Source organism: Carlito syrichta, unplaced genomic scaffold (genome assembly GCF_000164805.1).
Source record: "Carlito syrichta isolate Samal-C Ts95f unplaced genomic scaffold, Tarsius_syrichta-2.0.1 Scaffold153674, whole genome shotgun sequence".
Classification (NCBI taxonomy): Eukaryota; Metazoa; Chordata; class Mammalia; order Primates; family Tarsiidae; genus Carlito; species Carlito syrichta.
In genome coordinates this window covers 21596-43190 of record NW_007097770.1, presented here as the reverse complement: position 1 = coordinate 43190, position 21595 = coordinate 21596, and positions in this window count along the sequence as shown.

Below are 21595 nucleotides of genomic sequence, written 5' to 3'. Positions count from 1 at the left end.
ACATCAAACAGCTGCTATAGGCAGGTGTGTTCTCCAGTTACCTGCTGTTTGCTTTCCTCAGAAGGGACTGATATGACAAACAAAACCAGGAGCTGGGTGCCACCTTTCATAGTCACTCCTGAAAGCTCAAGCTCGTGTCTGTTTCTCTTACCTTCCCAGCACTTTTCAGACTTGGAAATTCACCCTAACCATAGCGTCCCTCAGTCTTCATCAATATGTAGCCAGGTTGAACGTTGTACAACCCCGCTGATTTGTAAAAGGATAGGGAATGCAGTGGCTCCATCAAAGCAAAGGCAAAGAGGTTGCACAGTTCTGGAACCCTTGGTTTATAAAGGACATCCAGTCTCCTTAAAATATTTTCCAGACTTTTCCTTCTTGTTAGTGTGGTTATATGAATGTTGCCTCCTGAATTCTGCTTTTAGCAGAAATGGTCTCAGGCTCTGACCTTTGAAAGTTGCTTTAATCACCCTGGACTATGACCAGCCACTTAAGCCCCTGTCACTGAGGGGTAGGAGGGTGTAGTAGGTTGGAAGCAGAATTGATTCCCCACTTTTTTCAACATTCCTTCCTGTGCTTTGGAACCTGAAAAGCTAGCAACCAATGTTTTCCACATTATTTTATGTTTCAGGTGGTTTTGCACCTAGGGCTCTGGATATGATTTATATTCTGCCAGTCAAATATGCCCAGGTGCAATGTCGAAGATGAAAGTCGTCAGAGTCCATGTTTTCTGGGGCCGCTATTTCTCCAGCAGCACCATCATGGCTGTGTTGGGATTTTCTGTGGCAACTATGGATGGTGGCCACTTCCTGATTGTACTGCTTCTGATCATGGGGACTTCCTGATCACAAATGAGGCAGCAGTTTTCTTGGTGGCCTGGAGTTCAGAGTCATTCCTGAAAGCTCAATCTAGTGTCTGTTTCTTTAGCTTTCCTGGCAATTTTGTAAGTCATTTAAAACCCTGCTTTAACTTGCTAGAGTGAATTCTCTTCCCTACGACTGACCCTTAATCAAAACAGAGGGCAATTGGGCGAGGACATTAATCCCCCACTGCTTAGCAGGGTGCACTAAGGTAATCAGTCAGCCGGCAGGGGTCCTACACAGAGCCTCCGGCTGGTTGTTCCCAGGGAGGAGGCCCACTGTTCCGCCGGGAGGACCCTGTCTGCCTCTGTGCCTTGCTCATACCCTCCCCGCTGCTTGGGATAGTCTTTCCTCTACCTTCACATTTCTCCTTTGAGGGCCATTCCTTTTTCCGAGCTGGAGGCTGATTCTTCTTCTCTGAACTCCACGAACACTCAGCACACTTCTCTTATGAACTGATCACTTTCTACTCAGAGTATTGTTACTTGTGTGCATTTCTCGTCTCCTTAACCAAACTGTCAGTCCTTTAAGAGCAGGAACAGAGTCTGCATCATTTTGGTAAGTCCTGAGAGTTCCAGCACTGGGTGTTCCTTGTGTCTACAGGCACACAATGGCATTCCTGACACAAACAAATGAGCAGAGGAAAGGCTGAACACGTAACTGTGCTCCCTGGCTAGGACTTTGAGGCACCATTTTTCATCATTTAACCTTTGTGTGTGTGAGGAGGGTGCTTTCAAAGACCTCATGCCAGTTTAAATGATGGCATTGGGGTAGCAGCACTGCCCAACAGAACTTTCTGCGATGATGATGTCCTATCCACCTAGTGAGATGCCCCCTAGCCACAGGTGACTATTGAACACTTGAAATATGGTTCGTGTGACTGAAGAATGGAATTTTTTTTAATTTTTGTTTAATTTTTTTTTTTTTTGAGTTGGCCAGGCTGGAGTGCAGTGGCATGATCATGGCTCCCTACACCCTCAACCTCCTGGACTCAGGCAATCCTCCAGCCTCAGCCTTCCAAGTAGCTGGGACTAAAGGCGTGCACAACCACGCCCAGCTAATTTTCTTTATGTTTGTAGAGATGAGGTCTTGCTATGTTGCCCAGGACAGTCTCAAACTTCTGGGCTCAAGCAATCGTCCTGCCTTGGGCTCCCAAAGTGTTAGGATTACAGGTGTGAGCCACCACACCTGGCCTGGAATCTCTTTTAAGTCCAGGGAGATTCTTCTGCCTTCATGTTTCTTCAAGACATCAGGTCTATGCTCTCAAATTCCCTCTCTCAGATTCAGGGGAGGGGCATCTTAGGCATCTGAGGCAGGACAGTTCATGGTGCAGAACAGTCTATTCATTGTTGGATGTTTAGCATCTCCGACCCCTAGAGAAAAAAATATCAATAGTCAAAACGTCATGTGAACTATCAATAAAATCTATGGCATACATTTTCAAAGCCTGTTTCGAGTCTACTAACACCCTATTGGTACATTGTCCTAAAAGCTTAAACTTTAGTAATATGGAAACCAGAAAGATTTTTGCCGTGCCATGCTGGATGCCTCCCCGGAGACAATGACCAATCAAACTGTGGGCTTCTAGAAAGAGAAGAAAAAGATAAAAAGAGGGAAAGAAAAAATAGATCGATATATCTAATTAGGAATAGATGTTCAATGCAAGGATCCATAGAAGTTTGGAACAGCATAGGTTTTTTTTTTTTTATCATCTGCCAAATAATCATCAAGCTAGATGTTTTCATGGGGCCATTTCCAAGAAGCCCTTTTGTTGTGGCCTCACTCCAACAACCAGTGTTAAAACTCTGTTTTCAATTGCTAGGTAATGTGTCTACCAAACATCTCTGACTCTCAACACATCTCTCACTCCATCCCTGTACTACCAAGGACAAGGTAGGGAAGAGAGCCTGGAATGGAGAGTGGTATACGAAAACATAAGAAAGTCTGTTTCTTCCATTACAGTTGAAAGTGCAGTGGTTTATACTTTGGTAGTCAACATAGCTACATCAAAACGTCAGGTACCACCTTTACTCTTAAGTCCCACTGCTTTTGAGGCAGGTTTGCACAGCAAGCTTCTAGAGGAGAGCTAGACTTGATTTCCCATTAGGTAGCAGGATTCATACCTCCCAAAGGAGAAGATTGGATCGGGATGTGTTGCCTACATCTAATCTGAAAAACTCTATTGGGCAGAATCCTCAACAAACTTGTTCAAAGGCAACTGGTCTCTTCACGCTCAGTCCACAGATGGTTGACCTCTGCTCAGGCACCAACCCCCATGCATTCAGCCATGAACTGGCTCCTTCCAAACCTAAGAATATAGAAAATTATGCAGGAAAAAGCCTCTTTGAGTCCTTTCCCTCAGAAGAGGCCATGTAAGTGGCAGGAAACTCAGTCTTCAGCTTGTCAATACGTTATAAGTGATGGAAAGAACACTGGACCAGGTGTCCTAGGATCTAGCTCTTGTTCCAACTTGGTGTGACTTTGTTCTAGCCCCAATCTTTTTAGATCTAAATGTTCTCATCTGTAAAATGCACCCACCTACATCATAGGGTTGCTGTGCTGTTGAAATAAGGTAATAGTTATGAAAGTACTTTGAAAGGCTGTAAGAATTGTAATAATGTTATTCCTTGACTGTAGATTAATGAACATAATAAAATTGCTATTGCCAGTATTAGCATAATAGCACAGATTGTCTTTCCCTTTCATGAAATTCACCAGGAATAAAATGCTCCTGCTTTCTTCTACCATTCTCTCACCATCTTTCTTCCATAGGAGGTCCTGAGACTCAGCAGTCACCAGAAATGTACCTCTGTATGGCTAAATGTTTCGGAAGGCCACTCTGTCTAAAGTGCGATTAAACATACTGCTTCGATGCAGATTAAACATCCTCCTGGAGCTTTCCAAGCTGCTCATTGCCTGAACTACCCTAGTAAAAGGATCAGCAAGTATGACTGAGTAGTAAATGTAAAAAGGATACTCTAGTATAAATCAAAACAATTTTGATTAGAAAATATTCTCAGCGTTGTGAATCATGGGACAATTTAATTTGCCAGTTAAACACAGTGCTCCCAGTCATAGGGAACTTGTGCTGGCTTCAAGTCCCTGACAGGAACTAGAGGGCTGGCTCGACCCAGGGGCACCTGCTCCTCTTCTCTGTGGCCAGGCAGGTGTGGGGCAAGGATGCTTAGCAAAGGGCTTTCAGAGGCTATGTCACAGCAGGGTGGGCATAGAGCTTTGTGTGCTACCAACAGCTGGGTGTGTGTTTTCCCTCTCCAGATCCAAATGTCACACTGCTGATATAAAATTCACAGCAACACTTCCCTTCATTTCCTCTCTGGCTGTTTTTCTCTCACAGGCTCCATGAAGATTTCCATAGTTACCAAGCTCTCCATGTACAGTCAGCTCTGACCACCAGCAGCCTGTGCTAATTCCATGCTGCCATTCCCTCTCTTCTCGACTTCTCTCCACGCTTTCCATCCCAGCTCAGCATTAGAACAATGGCTTGGTGCTAGCTGAGTAAGTGATTTGCAACTACATTTTCCCCTTTTTAGAGGAATCTTCCTGCTAAAGGAAGCTACTGCAGAAACTACCCCTCTTTTTTTCTCAAAAGACCTTTCCAATAATCTTCCTATGTTTTGAGGTTCCTTTTGCTTGACCTTCAACATGGACTTTCTGAGGACCAGACTCTGCATTGTCTCCATTTAGCTCCTCGAGCAGGTTTTACGTCTTTGTAAAAGTGACATACATAAAAGGAGGAGGTCAATAAAGGGCTAGGGTCTCGCAAAGACTGTCAGCCAGGGAGGATGCTGCCTCCTGCCTCAGAACACAGGCAGACTGCTGACAACACCTGAACCGACGGGGGAGAGGTGACCTTGGGTTGGAAACAAAGGGCTAAGCCCCGGAAGCATGCTTCCTAGTCCCCTGCAACAACACAGCAACTCACCCTAGGCAGCTGAAGAGCGCAGAAAACAAAGCCTCGTTTGGCATCTCTGATATCATCTTTGGAAGTGAATAAGACAAATAACTTAAAAGAGGCAGGGGAGATCGATGATGCTGCTAACTTGAGATTGTCCATACAAGAGACTGATTTATCAGCCTTCATAGGAGCTGATAAGCTCTCGAAATGAGTGTTCTATGATCGGTGGCCGTACCTCCTGGTAGTTTGTGTTGTTCTCCTGGTTGAAGGATGGGGGGAAAGTGACTGTGACAGGGACTGAAAATACATACTTTGATTCCATCATCCACCAATCCCTGGGTTTACCGTATTAACGGTGGGGCTGTTAATTGTGGCAGTCAAAGGTACAGCCCAGAGCTGGTGAGGATTGTATTTCAGAACAGGTTTGGGGTGGAGGGAGGGGGGACCCTACCACTGAAAGTGGAGACCTGTCATTTTTTAATTGGTATTATTATGAAAGCTGTGTTCTTTGCATTAGCAGAGGGAGCTAGAGAAACCGTGCAGCCATTCGGAAAGGAGGAGGGCAGCTCTCCCCAGGGCAGGGGGATGTGCAGGATCCAGCAGAGAGAGGGAAGCTATTATTAAAAATAAGAATAAGAAAATAGAGCTGTAAAGTGGGTGAGTAGCGAGGCTGAATATTGGTGCTGAACAGTGTCTGGGCACTGGCTGAGGCTGCCTGAGTAAGATTAAAATCTGCAGGGAAATTTTGTTCCTTAGCACTGGCAGAAATTAGGAATAAATTCAATTGCATTCTGCACAATAGCTGGAAGCGATTGAGGTTAAGTGGCCTCGCTCTCTGATGTGTTAGTATTACTGAGCACTCTCTGCTCACGTGACTTGGTGCGATCTGCTCTTGGAACACGTCGCCATGGCAACTGATGATTTCTATTACAGTACATTCAAGTTCACATTCTAGGCCCGTCATACGCTTGGAAATTTCCAGTTAAAATATTTATTTATGAAAAAGGCAAAAAAAAAAAAAAGGAAGAAAGAAAGAAAAGAAAATCTACCCCCAGACTCTTTCGGGGTTAGAAAACAAAAAAATGCCCCCGACTCAGAATGATTTATCTGCAGACAAGAAGAGAATGTTACATTTTCACTTAGCTGTTACCACCAAACAAAAAATTTCCCATGGGGTGGCTAACTTTGTTGGGGAGGGGGCAAGTTGGGAATCTCATCTACTGCAGTTTGGTGTACAGGTGTGATGTTAGACTGAATGCAGAGTGACAGAAGTGGCCTGAAAAACCTGCAGATCAGAGTTTCCATTTGACTCTTTGAGGCACATGGTTGCAATTTCAGCTTCTCACTGAGGTTCTGCACCACTTTATCTTAGTCAATCCTCAGCTGGAAAAGAGTTGCACTCACCCCTCAACCATGAACAAAAGATGGAGGGATCTCTTATCGGGTGGGTCAATAGTCTGGGGTCCTCAGGGATCCTCAAAGCTGACTCTAGTAGGAGGCGGGCAGCCAGGGACATAACATGGCAGACTGCTCTCTCCTGGAATCCATAACCTTGTTCCATGATAGAGTTCTTTGTGACTTTCTATGTACTCCTCCCAGGAACTGCCCATAGAGCCCCAGCCCTTTTAGAAAGGCTGCTGTTTAGGCTTGTATATACCCTTCTCCCCAGAGAAAGATAGCCAAGGGTTAAACCAAGCCTTTCCTGAGAAAGAATTCTTTCTTGGCCATGTGCTACACAGGGTTGCTAACGAGGCTTCCTGACTTCCCATACTTTTTCCCCTTAGTCAAGCACATTAAATATGTTAATAAAAGATTCCCCAATGCTTTCGGTACCAGAAGCTTCCAGGTGGCTGCAGTGACCCTCGGTGCCCAATTACCTGGTGGGGCATCCCATGACTCACAGATGTTCCTCTTTCTAGCTATTAAAATCCCCATGATCTTATTTTGCATTGTGGATTCTGCTGAGTCTGATTGGAATCATATACGAGTTTGTAGCTGGAACCCACTTTGTGCAGTGGGGCAGTGTTTCTTGAACTTGACTGATCATGAGAGTCACTGGGCTGCTTGCATAAAATACATATAACCCAAGTATACCTCAGACCTACTGAGTCAGAATCTCCAGGGGAGAGACCTGAGAATGTATTCTTACAATCAAGCAGATTTGAGTCGCCTGCACTTGGATGGCAGGGTCTATCAGCAATATTAGGGCCATCTTTCAAAAATTATCCCACTGACATACTCCTAATGTCTCTCTGCAAAGCACTAGGCCAAAAGTCTTCTGGGAAATTCCTAACCATTATTGGTATAGAATGGGACAGAAGAGAATGGGCCATATTAAAGAAATGTAAGGAGTGGATTGATAGTTGTGGTTCTGAAGATTCCCCAGTGGAGACACGAATGAATTCAGTCCTGTGAATATGAATGTGTTTTCTATGCAACCAAATAGTCACCCCATGTGTAAGAAAATAACTTCTTCTTAAAACTCATATTAACCAATGTGCCAACCCAGCTGCTCCCAAGAAAGTAATACTGTGAGTGTAGAACAGATACCACTGTTTAGGGGTGGGAATGAATTGCTGGGTTAAATTTTTAGACCCACTCAGCAGCTTTGTCTATGAGGATTTACCAGGCAGGTGTTATGCTTACATATTGCTGACTGCACATGTAAGGGGCCAGGGGTCAAAGATGGCAGCGCTGAAGTCAGAAACCTGGCCACGGAAGTGCCTCTTCTGTATTCAGCAGAGAAGACACCAAGCACAGAAGTAACCTCGGTACCCTATACTCTGTCTCTCTATTCATCTGACACAAGTGAGTGTTGCCTGGATGTGCAACTCTTTTGAGGAACTCTGGATAAAGACTTTAGTGTCAATACCACTTAGACTGATCTTTCTCTCCACATCTGGGGTCAGAGGGAGGAGTTGCTGAACTTTCCATTGTTCTGTGGATCCAAAAGTATGAGCGATCGTGTAAGGTGAACTGGAGGGCAGTTATGGAATTTAAAACAACCATAGTTATTTTCTGAATCAATTCAAGAGCTCCTGAAGAATCAGCTGGGTGTGGTGGTTTGCACCTGTAGTCCCAGCTACTCAGGAGGCTGAGGCAGGAGGTTTGCACCTGTAGTCCCAGCTACTCGGGAGGCAGGAGCCCAGGAGTTCAAGGCTGCAGTAAGCTATGGTCGCACTACAGCATTTCAGCCTGGGCAACAGAGTGAGACCTTGTCTCTTAAAAACAAGACAGAAAAAAAAAAAAGAATTCCTAAAAACTCTTTCACTCAGCCAGGCTCGGTGGCTCAGCCTATAATCCCGTACTTTGGGAGGCTGAGGTGAGTGGATTGCCGGAGCCCGAGGGTTCGAGACCCGCCTAGGCAACTTGGCGAGACCTCATCTCTACAATAAGTCAAAAAATCAGCCGGGCGTGGTAGCGCACGCCTGTAGTTCCCGCTACTCGGAAGGCTGAGGCGGAAGGATCGCCAGAGCCCAGCAGGTCGAGGCTGCGGTGGCCGGGAGCGGCCATTGCACTCCAGTCTAGGCGACAGTGAGACTCCAACTCAAAAAAAATAATAATAATAACTCTTTCACTCACACATGCATACACATACACACATTCTGTAAGCTCTGAGAGAGATTTAACATCCTTTTTTAGAGCCCAGAATCATGAAACCAGAAATTACTTTTTTCAGATTCTGAAGTGGATTACAGATCTGTAGGCTCTATCCAGCCAAGGAAAGACAGCCCCCCCTCCCAGCCCAGGATGGCTCTGGCCAAGCCTAGCTCAGACTGCGGTCTTTGTGTGGGGCAGCAGCATCACCTAGTGCTGCTGAGGCCTAAGTACATGCTTTTTTCCTGGAAACTGTCCAATTTGATCAAACTGTAATAAAACCAATTATCCATATTAATGAATGAGAGTAATAGTATATATATAGCAATTCTACACTGGAGATGACCACCAGTTCATTTAGTTAGTCTGGAATGCATTCTGTGACTCCATAGCATTTGAGTTTTCCATAAAGTAACATAAAAGAGTGTATGGCTGAGCTCATGCCAGGCAGGATGGATGGGGGAGGAAGGAGGGGTTAGCAAGGTTAAAGGGAGGCTGGGTTCTTGTGTCACTTCAGGTCCTCCAAGAAGCAGATGCTGAGATGGTGTTAGAAGTGCAAGAGATCTAGTGAAAGATAAAGGCGAGAGGGAGCAGGAGTGAGGCAGGGAGAACCTTCAGACTTCAGTGCAGGTCTACCATCTGTGCAGAGGAGACGGGGAAGGAAGGAAGATGAGGTAGGAGGAGCCTCAGACTGCAGTGCAGCTCCGAAAACAGCTTGGCCAGCCCAATGGGACAATCGGGTGCAAAGATCGCCTACTAAGGAGTCCTGTGCTGGCCTGAATATATGGACCATGGTACATCCGCTGTATCCAGCCATTGGTCAGAAGCTGCCCTGGCAACTCGCCCAGCTGGAGGCTGACAGTCAACTGCACTCCTTGCGGCAGGCTCTCTCTTGAGCGAGACCTGAGCAGGCCTCCACAGCTGCTGCGGATTGAAGTAAAGCTGTCCCAAGGTCACATATTTACCTGTAGACCCCCACGTTTACACGCTATCAGAAACAGAATGAAGGAACACTGGACTGTTGCATCTAAACTGATGAGTACAAAATCTAGCAGTTGCTCTCATTCCATTAACTAATGTAAACTTGGAAGAGGAACTCCTGAGCAGCATTTATTAATCGTGCCTTTCTAAACAGCAAGCTGCCTGCCTTCTGAGGTGTGTCCTCTGCCCAGGAAACCAAGTTCAATGTCAACAACCTGGAACACCAACAGTGCTTTAGCTTCTTTGTCGCAGATGTATTTGGGTCTGAAAATGTTTATATCCTGCCCAAGGCATGAACGGTGACCTCACATCTCTATGGATTCTCTCCCTCCCATGGATGGTCTTTGATACTATTGACCATGAGACACCACTACCCAGGTGATATGACCTGATCTCTGTATTTAAAAACATTAAGGAACTTGCTCAAGTTCAAAGATTTTCAGAAATCCAATTTGGGTGAATTAAGAAACCCAGATAGCACTACAGGCAAGGGCACAAAGTTTTCAAATCACAGTTAAGCCACAAAGGCCCAGGATGCCTTGAATAAAAAATGCAAGGAGCCGCTTGACAAAGAACCTTGAAAAGATCTGAGGGTGGAAGAAAGCCCACTTCGGAAATAGAGAAAGGATGAGGAAGAGCCAAAAAAGAAAAGAAAAGAAAAAAAGAATGTGCCAACTCTTTCTAAAGCGCATCAAGGAAAGAAAGATAAGAGCAGCAGCAGAGAAAGCAGAATGAGTTAACACTGCCAAAGAGGTTAGAGGCAAGGAAAACGGGCTGGGGAGCAGGAAACGTGGCAATAAAGTGGCTGGACTAATAAATGAGAAGGGGAGTGAAATTAACGATGACTCTGAGTGGCAGAGATACCGAGCTGCTCTTTTAAATTGGTCTTTAACAAGAAAAATAAAGAAAGGGAGCATAGATAATTAGGAAGTAATGAAGACTTTTAAATATAGATGTTGAAATAAACCAGGTAAGGGAATACTTGAAAACATGGTACAATATGTAAATCAGCAGGTCCAGATAATGCACATTCCCCAACCTTAAGGGAATTAGTTAATGAACTTGCTAAACTACTGACCATTATTTTCAAAGGCTCCAGGAGACCAGGGACTATAAAATGAAAATATTTGACCAGTCTTTTACCAAATAAAAAAGTGGCCTTGATAATTGCTGTACCTGCCGCTATATACTCTCCCCACCTCATGGGGATTTCATAATGACAAATGTAATTAGAAATATTAACCTACCTTGTGGGAAGCATGACGGGGGTGCAGTTAGCTGGTGGTGGTGTGTGGGCTCCATGCTGATGGACTGGAGCTGGGCTTATATGATCAGGGGTAATACAGATGTTTGACTTTTTGTATAGTGGAATGTATTTGGGGGTTGTGTGATTATATTTCTGTTTTTTAGTCTGTTGTAAAATCAGTCTACACTCCCAGAAAGCAAAGTAAGGGAGAAAAGGTCTTCATAGTAGGTATCCATCTACAATTTTACATTTTCCAAGGATAGTCCACAGATGGGTAATGGAGTTTAGGGCAGCATCAAAAATCTTCAAGCTTTCTTTTTATGAAGTAGACCACAATAAGTAATTGTTTTATTTTATCAAAATGCATTATACATTATTCTTACAGGAAAAAAAATTCGGGTAAGCAGTGATAACACTAATCACCTAAAATCATTTCACTGCTCAGAAAATTTGGTGTATTTGCTTCCACAATTTTTTCCAGGAATATAAATATAGAAATTTTTATAAAAACTGGATGGTCCATATACATATTATATGACTGTTTTTTCCACTCACTATAACTTGCACATCCTTTTATAATTTTAAATTGCTGCATAACCTGCTTAACCAATAGCTTTGGGGCATTTTAATTTTTAATTTTTTCTTTTTGCTATTTGCAATTGCTCTACAGTTAACATCCTTAAACAAACATCTTCATATATTTATTTGATTCCTTCCTTAAAGTAAAATTTTATAAGGGAAATTGCCTGGTCAATTATACTGTTTTTAGGACTTTTGTTCCATGTTGCTAAATTAGTTTCAAGAAAAAAGGCAATTAACACTCTACAAATAATAAATGAAACTGCCAGTTTCTTCGTATGCATGCCAACTGGATTTAATAAATTTTAAATCTTTCAATACAATAACATTTTTAGTATCCTATAGCAGTTGAATCGGAATTATTAGATAGAACAAAACATCTGAGGAAATTTGTATATTTTCTATACTGGCCTTAAACCATTTGAGGAACTATTCTCTCTCTCTCCTCTCTCTGTCTCTCCTTCCTTTACTTCCTCCCTCCATCTTTCTCTGTCTGTCTCTCTCTCTCTTTCTCTATTTCTCCTTCTCTCCCTTAGGAGGATACATGCATATGCAATATAAGTATTTTTTGATCAGATGATTAATATACATAAAATTCAGGATAGTGGGAGAGGCGGGGTCAGAGGAATGAGACAAGGAGGAACATTAGATGTTACAATACTGGCAATATTTCAGCTTCTGGAGGGATCATGCATTTTCACTTTATTGTTCTACTGTTCTGCTTCCTAACTTACATATATGCTATAAGCATCTAAATGTATCAGCTACAGAGAGAAGATTATGAATGGCATACTCAGTAATTAGCAAATTTCACTTTCCAATATGTCAAATAGTGTTCTCCTGTCCCCAAAGAGTGTAAGCAGTTTTTCACTGCTAAAACCAGGTCTCATACCTTATTGGCTGGGGGCCTGCCACTGAGAATACAGTACAGAACCCCTCCAGAGGATTCCACAGTCCCCCAGAGAAGTGGCTGTGCCCTCATACCTCAAGTGGAGAATTTCTCCCCTCCAGAGTATCAGGAAGGGAGAAAAATTAACCAGAATGTACAACAGACACAACTTCTGGAGGAATTCCCTAAGGCTCAGGGCCATGACCTTAGCCATTCATGTACTTTTCTAAAAATAGATCCCCAATTCTAGTAAACTGTTAGAGGAAAATAGCCTGTTTTTAAAGGAGAGGTCCTAAATAGCTAAATCATTTTGCTTAAGCAATGAGCCAAGTCGCTTCTAATGAGGTTACAGCATTACTGGAAAAAGAGATATATTTAAATAAATAGTCCATACATTACCCCCAATAAATCACTTGAAAAATATTCTCGAATGTACTCGATGTATTTTTAGTGGCATATGCCTGACCTTTCTGGAAGAAGAAAGATAATGCTGAAACATTTTGAGAATAAACATTTATCCAAATTAGTAGTCAAGACACTAGTAAAATTATTATACATTTTCTTAACACCTTTAACTCTACCCTATGCTCCAAAAACAATTCATTTTTCCTACCTTTAAAAAAATACAGACTCTGTCTGTAAAGTATTAGGAGTATGACAGCAGGAACTTTTTTGATGACCCATTGAGAAATCCTATAATGGTCCTATTACCTCAAGGCCTCAGGCAGGATGCATATATGTATTTGCAACATTTCCTAAAATGACTTGCAGACCATAAACTTTGTGTTTTTATTACTGTATTTCCAATTGTTTTAAAATCAGTGCCATATTCATTTTATAATATTCACAACAGAAATGTAAATAAGACCCATTTATTCATTCAACAAACACACTAAGCACCTACTACTCTATGCCTGGTACTCTATTGGGGAACCATAGGTCCTCCCTCAAAGTCCTCACAGTATAAGATGTCTTATAAAGCCACCTGTATTAAATCTGCATCAAAGTCTTTTTATGTATGCTCCACTGCCTGAAAGAAATGATAACTATATTGTGTGTTCCAAAGACAGCTCAGGTTGAGGGTGTACCGGGGAGAAGTTCTGTACCTCAGTCTCACTAATTTCATCTGCCTCTTTAGTCTATCTCTCTTACCCCTTCATTCTGCTCCTCCGGCTGCCTCTGACCCTAAGTTGGGCCCACTATCTTCCCTTTCATTCCATTCTATTCCCTCTCTTTTCTGTCCTTTTCCTTTCCTTTCCCTCTTTCCCCTCTTCCCTTTACCATAAAACTTCTCAAAAAAATAAAACATTCACACCACTCTTTCCTCCCAGATACTTTTCATCTACTACAGTGTAACTGCAGTCCTCTGGGCTACCCACCCTAATCTCCAAAAGAATAGCTCAGTTTTCCTCATCTTACTTGAACTTCTGACACTGTGGACGCTGCCATCGTCATTTCTCTGCCTTCTCCCCTTTGGAGACACTCTTTCTCTGGCTTTCCTTCTGTGGGCTCATTCCGGGCTCTTTTTGCCAACTCTCTTTCCCCACCCATCACCCCTGGATTGGCATTCACACCCCAGGCAGCACCCTCTCTTATTCAACCGCTCTGACCACTGGGTTTCTCCTCAGGGACCACACATAGTCACACATCCGTGCCCTTGGACAAGCTTGTCCCTTTGCCTGGAATGCTGTCCCTGATGTCTTCATATCACCCCTTTCCCTTTTGTCTATCTGCCCAAATCCCTCTCATCTTCCAGGAACTGGCTTAAAGGAAAGGCAGCATGTAGTGGCTGTGGGCATGGACTCTAGTGCCAGATGGTATGAGTTCAGATCCTGGCTCTTTGTTGATGAGCTGTGTGATCTTCGAAAAGGCACTTAACTTCTCTGTCCCTTAGTTTCCTCAACAATAGAATGAAGATAATAACAGTGTCTGCCTCCAGAAATTGTTGGGAGAATTCATGATTTAATATTTGCAAAATTCATAGAGTGGTGTCTGGCACATTGTGAGAACTATGCATGTGCTTGTTAAAAAAAAAAAAAAAGTCAACATTAAAAGCAGTTTCCAAATGCCCAAACTTTTCATCACCTCTTACTAGCCGATTTATCACCATTGTCATCACCACATTCTTTTGACAAGTGTCTCCCTGGTACACTGTGTGTTCCTTTGCCAGGGACCCTGTCCCAATCACCTCGGGATCTCAGCCTGGTACAAAGCAGTGCTCATAAAATGTTTATTTAATGAGTGGGAGATCATAAGGGATGGGTTTTCCATAACCAACCATCTTAATGGCAATTTAGGGAGTATGGGCCTAGAATTTTCTTGGGAGGTATTTTGGCAGGGGGTGAGTTGAGGTTGGGGTATTATTAGGTACCAGCACTTTCCATTCCCACAATTTCTTCAGTCCAGTAAACTGATCAGGTGACAGGAGCCATAATGGTGCCAAGCCCCCATTAATCCACAACAGAACAGCACACACTGTACCTTTCTGCATCACATCAGTTGAGTTTTATTTTCCATCCTTCATACCTGCTTCCTTCTCTCTGTGTAGTTAATGAGTTTTATATTTAAAACATGAAAATCCAATAAAACACGAAAACCACAAATCAACAGTGCTTTGTTCAAGAATATCCTATTTAATCAAAAAACTTTCCCAAGTAATGCACTCACTTCACCCACCAGGTGCCAGGTGGCAATAAGTGCTTTAGGGAGAGGGCTAGGAAGCTTGGAAGAGAGAAAGGCTGTGCTCCCTGCCCTTGGGAGCTCACAATGCCATATATGATTAGACTACACCAATATCCTCCTAGGAAAGCATCTTTAGAAATCAGAGATGTTCCCATAACCCACTAATGCATCTGTGCCTTTAATTAGCCCAATTGAGCATATAACTGGGTAAAATCTCTCACCTCTTTTGCTCCTTTCAACTAATTTCTGAACACTTCATTTTCTAGTAAGCTTCCACTGCATAACAAGCAGTAATGAAATGACCGATATTAACCCATTGTTAGATTAAACAAAGCACATCATTGGCTGATGGCATTCTATATTATTGGGGTTTGAAATGGGTCCTATCCTGTGATGAAAACATTTGGTATTTGCCTAATGAGACCATTCTTGTACCTACAAAGGAAAAAAGACATTGTATTAAAACATTTCATGTTAACGACAGCATGTTCAGCACTTTCCGTTCACAGCCATCTGTGGGTGAGGCAGGTTTCTCAATATTAAATGCTGCAGTTGGGCCCATATTCTTAGCGAGATGTCTGATTGGCTACTCCCCAAATATAACTTAAATTGGCTTAAAATAGAACAATCACATGCTAACCCGGTAGCATTAGCAACTCTATTAACAGCCAATTTCACATCCACACCAGAGGGAGTAAAAGGTAATTTGCTCATTATCAACACCCTCCGGCAGTGGAAGGAAATGACTGTTCATCAAAAAGTATTTTCCAACATAACAATAGCAGTGCCCATATGTAACCACCTCACTCTCCCTTCCCTTCCACTACATGATCACTGAAGAACAGCTACAGAAAAGACTTTGAAGTATAAACGGATTTGATATAAGAAGTCTACCCACCCACAACCCTACAAAATCAGCCCTACCTTCATCTTACCTTAACCCTTTAGGGTTTCAAATGAAATGTTTGGCAAATAATCCTACAGGATACAGAGTGGATCCCAACACAATAGATATTGTTTAGACCAAAAAGGTTTTCAAGTCCCTACGGCTTGACTAGTACCTCAAACTACTGTAGCCCAACCAGTTGAATGTGGACAGTTCTTGGCACTCACTTTAACCAAATCTAATCTGTGCACCCAACTAATGATTGAAGAAAATGAACCATTCAGAAATGTAGTGTTGTCCCAGTGATGTTTTTAAACCTTATTCACCACTGGTCTTTATCTAGTAAATGTTTCTTCAGAAATTAAGTTTCTTTGCTTGCTTGCTTTTAGTTGGTGCTTAATAAACTTCTATAGGATATCTATATAGTTGGATATAACATTATACTGTAGAAATAGATTTCTTACCTATTGTTCTGCCCAACTGGCTATTTTTATTTGAGTGTAATCATCTCCTAACTCTTTGCTCTCTGGGCCTTCCCTTCTTCTTCCTGCTTCTGTCTATCCTGTCTCCTACTCACAGAGTAGGAGGTCAGACTAATCTACATGAAGCAACTTTTGTTGTGTCATTCCTCCGCCCTAAAACCTTCATGCTCCCTATAGCTTCTAGATAAGTTGCAGACTCCAATTCCTAGCATCGAAAGCTCTTCATATCCCTGCCTCTCCTACTCTTCCAGCATTAGTTGGAACTTTTTTCGTTTCTCCTCGATATCTTAAAATACAACCCATCTTCATTTATCAGAATCAAAGGTAAGATCAAATGCAACCATCTCCATAAAATCTTGCTTGATTATTCAAACAAAAAGTGATCCTCTGAATGGCAGTAGCCTGGCAGTACCCTTTGGAATGTTCTTCAAAGCAGATTACAAATGGGCTTCCCCCCAGAACTTGAAAATGAGAGAAAGATTCATCTGGGCTGGCTGAACCATACCCAGGGTCACCTTGGAAAGACAGAATAGCTCTCATATCTACAAAACCTGACTGGATCAGAGAAGTCTATATAAGGAAAGAGCTTTATCAATCTCATGATGCAAAGGGGACAGGGGCTATGGGCCCAGAAGGAATGATATATGGACCTCTTCTAATCATGTCTGGGAGAAAGGGAAACTTGGTCAACAGACTGATAGTATCAACCCATTGGGAAGATATTTCTGGCCTAGCCTGTTGCCATTCAATATCAGATTATTTCAGGGTCCCTTACTTCTGATTCTGTCACCCAAAAACCTTTGGTTTCTCATGTTGGTCTACCTATAGAAAGAGTGTGTGCTAGCCATATGAACTAAGAGTATTCCAGTTTCCATGACAGTGACTTCCTACTGTACTTTAGTTCATCTGACTCTTCATTCTTTCAATAAATGTTATTAGACATCTGCTATGTGCCAACTACTTGCATACTCACTCTTGAGATAAGATGGTGAACAAGAAAAATACAACCCCTGGATCTATGGAATTTATGGTCTAAAAGGAGATACTGACAAGTACACCCACAATTATACTTATAACATAGTATGATGATGGCCTTGGTAGAGATGTTCAGAGGACTGGAATGAGAACACATGCTTGGAGGAAGAGCCCTGGCTCAGGGAGCCAGAGAAGGCTTTGTAGAGGAAACCATATTTACAGTGAGTCCTGAGGAATCCACTGGAGTTAGTCCTAAGATGATTGGAGGAGGGAAATGCAATGGTGCGTGTAGCACAAGCAGGAGGGGCCAAAGATTGGGAGTATTCTGAGAAACTGAACATAATTCAGTGGCACTTTGAGGGGAATGTGAAGAAGGGCAGAAATGAGGATCAGAAGACAAGATCAAGAAAAGCCCCCTAAACCATTTAGGGAGTCTTTACTTTATCTTGAGAACATGGAAAATTATCAAATAGTTTTAAGCAAGCAGATGAAATCATCATATCTCTAGTTGCTGAAGGAATGGGCAGTAATTTGGGGGATGAAAAGAAGAGGACCAATAGAATATTTATTTAGCAGGTATAATAGGCAGGACATAGTGAGTAATGGAATTAAAGAGACAGGAAATATCAAGACCCTGTGCAGATTTCTGGGCTTGAACAAATAGAATGTGTGGTGATCTCTTTCACTGAAGCAGCATGTAGAAGTGGTTAAGAACATAAATTCCAGAATTGGGCTACTTGGGTCTGAAACTCTGTTTTACCACTATTACTCTTACTTAACCTCTCTGCGCCTTGGTTACTCACATATGATGAAAATCATCAGAGTATCTACATCACAGAGTTCTTATGCAGATCACATGAGTCAACAGTGAAGTGCTCAAATTGTGCCTGATACATAATAAATGTTATATGTGCTTGTTAAGGAGATAAAATAGGTGACACAGTAAGAGAAATGGATCTGGAGTAGAAGATTGTGGGTTTAGTGTTGGGGAGGTTGAATCACAGAAATCTGTGTAAATGGTAGTTGTGTACCTAGATCTGGAACTCCACATGGAGAGTTGTGCTGGAGATTTTGCTTTGGGAGAAATCCTCCTGTGAATGGTAGCTGAAATCAGACAACGGATGGAGCAGACCAAAGAGAAGAAAGGACAAGACAAGAGAGAACATTGGAGACCGTTTTAGGAATGGGCAGAGGGAGATGTACTTTCTGGTGAAACCGGAGAGCAGTCAGAAGTGCAGGAGAGGGTCTCAGAAACCAAGGACAGAAAATGTTTCTTGAAGGAGAGATTGTTTCTAGAAGGAACCATTGGTGTCAAGTTTGTCAAATACAATAAGGACCAAAAGGAGTCCAAAAGATCTAACAAAAAAAATTGTGGACCTTGGCCAATCAGAGTTGCTGCTGCTGACAGGGTGATGGAACTGGGCAAGGTGCAACTAGGAAGAGGGTGGTGGAGGAAATATAAAAAGGTAACACATGTAAGCAATGTCTTCATGAAGAGGAGAAGTGAGGAGCAGAGAGAGAGGAGAAAGAATATAGTAGCTAGAGGTCAGGAGAGGATTATTTCCCCCTGGTATAATAGAAGATACTTGTACATATTTAACTGCTGTTATGGGTTGAATTGTGTCCCCACCAAAATTCATATGTTAAAGTTCTACTTCCCAGAACCTCAGAATGTGACCTTATTTGAAAATAGAGTCGTTACAGATGCAATTAGTTAAGATGAGATCAAACTGGATAGGCCCCTAATCCTATAAGACTGGTGTCCATATGGAAAGGAAATTTGGAGACAGACATACGCAAAGGGAGAATGCCATGTAAAGGTGAAGGCAGAGATCAAGATGATGAGTCTACAAGCTTGGGGGCACCAAAGATGGCAATTAGTTAAGATGAGATCAAACTGGATAGGCCCCTAATCCTATAAGACTCGTGTCCATATGGAAAGGAAATTTGGAGACAGACATACGCAAAGGGAGAATGCCATGTAAAGGTGAAGGCAGAGATCAAGATGATGAGTCTACAAGCTTGGGAGCACCAAAGATGGCCAACTAACTGCCAGAAGCTAGGAGACAGACATGAAACAATCTCTGTCACAGCCCTCAGAAGAAACCTCCTGACATCCTGATCTCAGACTTCTAGCCTCCAGAGCTACCCAGTTTGTGGCACTTTCTTACAGAAGCCCTAGGAAACTGTACAACTGCTAATGAAACTTTCCGTCATTTACCTTATTGATCAGGGTCCTGGCAGGAAGTAGACAGCATGCTTAAGCTGAATGATCTGTGTAACATTTCATAAAGGGACTAGTCATGTGAGCACGATATAAGGAAGCTACAACGTATCATGCTGTGCCCAGGTGTAGTAAGAATAGGCTTTGACCACCTCCAGGCCTCAGAGACCAGCAGAGGGAGCTGACCTGCAATGGGTGATGGAGAAGGCCCCGGAGAGACCAGAGTTTCAGTCACTCTGGGGACCTGACAGAGCAGGAGCTGAAGCCATGGTCTTCCCTCCCTGTGATCTCCTCCTGATGCTCTGCATTGGCCAAGTCAATCAGGCGCCAGAGACCAGAGGGCAAGAGAGCCAGTTGATACAGTGCACATGTCAACCTCATGGGGCACAGAGCAGAGGGGTGAGGGGAGAGAGTAGATGTGAGGACCAAAGGGAAACCCAGCCCAATTCCTTTTCATGTTTTGGAGCCAACACGTGATTCCACATTACATATTCAAATGTTTAAACTTTTAAAACATAATAAGAAGAACCATTAGAGAGGCAGAGCCTGTAGTGACAAAGCAGCTCACTGCATGAAGCCACCTAAGGAGAAAAATGGGTTTTTCATGGTGTCAGCATTTTAGTGGTTATATTTGTCATTGTTTACTTCTGCCTCAGCTAATGCATACTGAGTTCCCAGTGCATTTGAATTACTAAGTGAATTAATATTTATAATCTCTGTTTCTCCTTTCACCTTTGGAAATATCCAGAGAGAGAAATGTTTCTATCACCTAACTTTAAACTTTTGAAGTTACTGAGGTACATCTTCTTCTCTTAGGATACCTGTGAGATACGCCAATGGCCAGAAGGAGAATAGGTCTGGTCTAAGTGTGAACTAATATCAGCAGGAAGCAACATCATAAGAAGCGTCTATTTACAGCACAATTGGTAAGATTTTTTTTAATTTTATGATTATAAACACTTATTTAACTAAACCTACTACAAAAGTCTATACTATCTAAACTAATACATGTTGACATACTATCTTTTTTATATGCTTCTTCACTAGATATAGCCAATGCTTTGCCTCAAATATAATCAGTTCATTAAAGAAGGTAACATGTTAGTCGTTGATAAGAATAACAAGTCTTTTATAATGAAGGCCAGAGTTCACACGTTCATAGTAATTCACCTTTGGGTTTTGTGACATGGATAGTTTTTTAATCCCACAATCAAGGACCAGCTATGTGACAGTCTTTTGAGTCCCTGGGTTGGCTTTCTCAAGTGAAATTAAGGAATTGTTTTGTGACAGTCCACTTTAGAAGTCTTCAGCCTGTCAATCCCATAATTAAGGCTGCAGTCCATTGGTTCTTGCAACAAAAAGTCCAGATTTAGAAATCTGCCTAACCTGTGTGAATACATGCACACTGTATTATTTATCTTTGGTGGAAAAGAGGAATGCAATAAAACACAGAAATTTTCATAATGGGAGGAGAAAGACTGCTCATGGGTAAATCATTTGAGGAAAATCAGAAGTGAGCTTTGACCCAATTTATCTCTCACATGAATAATGGGATTAAGAGGAGGAGATAACAGCCCTCAGAAAACATCGGCGGTGATAAATAAAAAACCAGGTGAGTTGGAGAAATGACTGAGGCAACAGGTTCAGAAATGCAGGGTTGAGAATCTTCCTAGGAGGAGAAGATGTTTGAGAGATGGACAGCATTATGGGGAGAAAATGTATGAAGCAATCAGAAAAGGCCATAGATAGCTAAGAACTTTAAAAATAAATAAATAAAAGAGGCCAAAGACAAAATGAAGCACCCATGGTCCAAGTCGCCTTCCAATAAAATGTACTTCTATGACGGTCGGTAGTCCTTATGAAGTATTTCTAATTTTTTTAAAAAGTCACGCCCATGTGTTGTAGTGCACAGGAATCTTTTCATTTCTTCCATTCATTTTGGGGACAGAAATTCCCTTTGAAGCTTCCTTGTTATCAGAACCGTGGGAGCACCAGGGTTTCCTCCCTCGTTGCCACTTGTGCAGTTGATGCGCTCTTAGTTACAAAGCGCCGGACTGCCGCTGCCTTCAGTCAATCCGTTTAGCCAAAGGCCTCTGATTTGTTCACATTTACTACAACACATACAGAGGGCTGGAGGATTTTTTTTTTTTTTTTTTTTTTTTTTTACTATTGATCTGGTGCTTTAAGAGGGGAAAAAATCTCCTTGGCTGTCTAAACACTATCGATCCCTGCTTGGGAGTCGCAGCAGAAGTGTAGAAAGGGCGTGGATGAATTGAAATTT